Source organism: Hipposideros armiger, unplaced genomic scaffold, assembly GCF_001890085.2.
Source record: "Hipposideros armiger isolate ML-2016 unplaced genomic scaffold, ASM189008v1 scaffold_190, whole genome shotgun sequence".
In the NCBI taxonomy this organism is placed as follows: Eukaryota; Metazoa; Chordata; class Mammalia; order Chiroptera; family Hipposideridae; genus Hipposideros; species Hipposideros armiger.
The window spans coordinates 418,463-423,159 of NW_017731540.1; positions in this window are offsets into that span (position 1 = coordinate 418,463).

A 4,697-nucleotide genomic window follows, 5' to 3' on the forward strand; every position below is an offset into this window, starting at 1 on the left:
CTCTCTCTCTCTCTCTCTCTCTCTCTCTCTCTCTCTCTCTCTCTCTGTAGTGCCCAGTCAAGAGACCAAGGTGAAATTTCACTTTGACCTTTCCTTTCCAAATTCAGATTAGCAGGAGAAAAACATTTGTAAGAATTCGTTCTTTGAATCATGACTCTTGTGAATTTGGTTTTGGGGTACCCATTTGTTATTGATCTATGCCCTCCTAGGAAAGCTATTGCTTTTGTATTTGCTTTGTCTTGTGTCCTGAGAACTTAGGTAACTTTTGAAAAAGCCCTAAGGATGGGTAGCCAGAGGAATTGACCTGAAATTAGAGTTGAAATTTTTAGCCTCACCCCCACCATTTACCTCTGGGGAAGGGAGAGGGGCTGAAAATTGAGTTCAGTTACCAGTGGGCAATGATTTAGCCAGCCATACCTGAGTAATGAAGCCCCCACAGAAACCCAAAAGGACAGGGTTTGGAGAACCTCCAGGTTGGTGAACACATGGAGGTAATGGGAGAGTGGCACGCTGGGAGAGGGTACAGAAGCTCGGCGTCCCTTTCCCCGTACCTTGTCCCGTGCATCTCTTCCATCTGGGCTGTTTTGCCCAAGATATTTAAGTGATAACAAGTAATATGTAATAATATGTATAACTAGAGAGTCTTTGGAATACTGAGACTGTCCTAAGAAATTTTCAGAAACACTTAAGGGAACAGCTACTTTTTGTGAAAGAAACTAGGTTGATAGCCATGGTCTTACTACTGACTGCTTTTAACAAAAGTCTTTCTTTAAACCACTGTCTACAATCTAAACAAATAAATAAAAGCTAAAACCTCTTAAACATCCTTTTATAAAAATCCTTTTGTAATAATAAATCTGTAATCTAGTAAATAAACTTTTTTCTAAAATGCTGGGAGCCCCTGTTGCAAATGAATCAAACCTGAGGAGGAGGTCATGGTAACCGCTGATGGGGAGCACAGGTGCCCATCTGGGCTTGGGGTGGGTGTCTGAAGTGTGGTGGGAAGCATTCTTGTAGGACTAAGCCTTAAGCTGTGGGACCTGACGCTATCTCCAGGTAGATCGTGTCAGAATTGAGTTAACTTGCAGGACACCCAGCTGGTGACACAGAATTGTTTGAGGTATAGAGAAACCTCCACACATTTGGTGATTAGAATATAGAAGTATTCAGGGTACTGTGTATAATGTAAATGAAAACAACAGTGTGTGTTTTCTTTACACCTAAGCACCATTCTCCAAAAAAAAAGGAACCAGTGCTCCTAGGAGAAGTGGTCAATTCCAGGGCGGAAGCTGAGAAAATACAAGATGAGGCTGGAACATCTTGTGGTACCAGAAAGTAAGAAAATTCTAAAAGGAAGAAAAGGGGAAGGGAGAGGAAGAGAGAGAGATAGGAGCCAGCCTTTTTAACGACAAAAACTGGAACAATTTAAACTGCTATATCTCAGCTTGTCCCAGGCTAATGAGGATTCATTGTAACTGCCAGCCTACAGGGATCTTTTTAAAATGGTGACATAGTGGGAAGGGACCTCTTCCTTAACCCATTGCTCATTGGAGCTATCAAGTTTAACATCTCTATTGGCTCAGAGGCAAACAAAAAAAAATTCCCCATGAGGTCTAATACACACTATCATTTCAGATATAAAACCTAATTGGCATTTCAGATATAAAACCTAACTGGCTCTGTTGAGATGATTCTCCACGGAGGTTTTGTTACACAGGAAAACACTGAAATTCTTTAAGCATCTGGAATGTATTTCCAGACGTAGAAAGCTGACTTGTTGGCACTGCGTCTACTCGTATAACCCACACGTCAGTGAGCAAGGATTGAACAGCTGCTGAGAGCACAGCAGCTTTGGAAGGCTGGCCTGCTGCTCTGACAATGTTTCTGTCTGCCATGCAGCCAATGATCATAAAAATTGACAACATTTATAGCGTTTCCAGTGTGTCGGGCACAGTGCCAATCCATTTGCTTATACAATCGTTTTGCAACAATCATATGAGGTAGGTGCTGGTAGGGCCTGTATTTAACAAGGATGAAAGTTCAGAACAGTTAAATGATTAATTCAGCACCACATACAGATAGAAGGAGCAAGTCCAGGATTTGCAGCCAGGTTCCTCTGACTTCAGAATCTTCGCATTTCACCATTAAGTTATATTGCTTATGTGCGGGATAAGGACACACTTTGACATAGAAAGATGGCTGTGGGGGACAGAAACATATATACTATTTCCTGGACATGGCATTTCTAATAATAATTTACTTGAAGGTTGTAACTTGTCCTCCACAAGGAGAAGGAAAGGGGCAGAGGGAAAGGAAGAGAAAGTGCGTCACCTAGAGGACTGGGACTAGAAGGGAAGGGGTCTTTGAAACAAATGAAAAGGAAAAAAAAAAAACAGCTGTTGGGGAGATTTCAGCCCTTGTAACGCTCATGAAATCAGACTGGATGTTGTTGCTTCTGTTATTTTAGACAAGCTTGTCAGCAAGATGATAAAGGTGTGATGAATGGGGTCCCTGCTTCCAAAGAACATTCTTGTCACACATTTGCAAGGCCTAGACTGACAGCAACTTGCCGTCCAGCAGCAATCCTGCCGACATCTGGGGAGGAATGGGTTTGACCAACCGTCACTCACGTTTCTAGGGCACGACACCCTAAGGCATGGCCAGGGTCTTCTCAAAAAGACCATTTGAAAGGTTCAACAAGGGAAGAGAATGAAGAAGCGCTGTAATATCCCAGTAAGTTGCTGTCAGTAAGGAAACATTCAAGAGGCTTTCACATGTTCCTGTTAAGAGAACAGAGGAAATCTATCTCTCTGTGCTCCTGATAAGGAAAGGACAGGTAGTGCAGGATGTCACCATGACCAACCATCTTGTTAATAAGGAGGGAGTTAGGTCACTTTGCCCCTTTAGAAGAAGGGACCAGCTCGAGTTTGTAAAGGTAGGCAGGCCATGGACCCCTTCTATGACACTGAGGTTTAGGAATAGGTGGTCTCCCTTTTGAATTTTTTATAAAAGAAAAAAAATTGTGTTCGCCCAGAACTGAAAACCCATGTAGGTACCATATGATTATTATTCATTATCTTCAGTTGAAAATAATATGGCCATTTTTGTGTGTTTTTTATAGAAGGGCACGTTTACCTAGATAGTTACTTGAAGGACTAGGTAGCTTTAGAAGACAGCAAAGAGAAAACTTCGACTTGGAAGTAGAAGCTCAGAGGAACCAGGGAAAAGGTGACAGGCTCTGGAAGGCATGCCGGGGGGTTCCCGGCAGGAACGGGCACAGCATGGAGCTGGCAGTAGGTACCTAGAACGGGAGCAGAAAAGGGCTCCCTGCTCCGATGGAGGGTTTACTGTGTAAATCACCAAGTTAGAGAGAAGCACAAATGCTAGTGAGTTCTGAGAACTCATCAGTGTTCAAGAAGACCAGGCAAGTGCCGAAGGCTGCGTCAATGAAAGGATAACAGGAGTCGTGAATATGGACATGGAGAACTTGGCCAAGTGCCAGGAACCCAAACCTCAAGTCTGGGCTTGTGGCTCCGTAGAGAACTCAGGCAAGAGGGAGAGGCCAGTCAAGCAAAATGTAACTCCCACTAGAGGGACAGGAGGCTGGTAGGCAGAAGGAGGTTGATGTCCAGTGGAAATCTGGGGTTATGTTCGCCTCCATTGCTTCTGACAACCCTGGCTGTAACCTATTCTGGTTCCCGAGTGTCCAAGCTTCCTAATGTCTTGGCGAGCTGACTTTCTCATTGGCTTAAGATGAGAAGAGCAGAGCCTGCGTGCATAGGTATTTCCGGCGGCTGAGACACCTGAGCAGGTAGCAGGAAGGCCAAAATCAATATGGGCTCAAACACGGGTAAAGACCTGCTGTGCCAGCCACACATTCTTTCAACCAATACTTCAACACAGGTTAATTGAGCTGCTATTATTTCCATAGGTCCCAGTGCTGCTGAGTGAAGCAGAGAAATTTCAGAGATGGAGAGATAGTTACTGCCATTAAGGAGATGGGAGAAGGAACTAACGTTGATTGAGCCCTTCCTCTGTGCCAATCACCATAGCAGTTTTGGGGAATGCAAACAGGAGTCAGCAGGGCCTTTCCCCCTAAGGAGCTCAGGGTCCAGCAGGAAAGCCAGACCCACAATTAACTCAGTGAGGTAAAATGTGGTTAGCTGGGTAGAAGCTGAGGGTGTGAGGGCTGCAGAGGCACAGAAGAAGATGTGCATTCTTCCTGGGTAAGTAAGGAGAATCCCAGATGGGGGGGTTTCTATTTCCTCAGGAGATGACATTGGAAATGGGTTTAAATTTATAAGAGTTTAACAATTGAGAAAGAACAGAAGGCCATCGACAGCACCAGAACAACATGAGAAAGGTATGAATACACAGAGGCATGACCGGGCGTGGCGCATTAAGTGGGCGGTCCGTTGGGAACCCAGCATGGCTGCAGGACAGGATATCAGGAGTGGGTGGAGGCGAAAGGCCAGGTAAGATGCTGGAAATGTGGGGGTGGAGCAAGATCTGAAGTCCTTGCAGGGAACAGGGAACTGTGGAAGGTATTCAGCAGGCTTGACACAATTGGACCTGTGTTTCCTTGAAGACAAAAGGCAAATGGCAGGAGAGGTGCAAGCAGGTGACCCGGACTCCACCAGAGCATTTGCAGAGAACTGTGCCAGCTATGCATGGACGTGCCCCATCAAGAGGAGGCC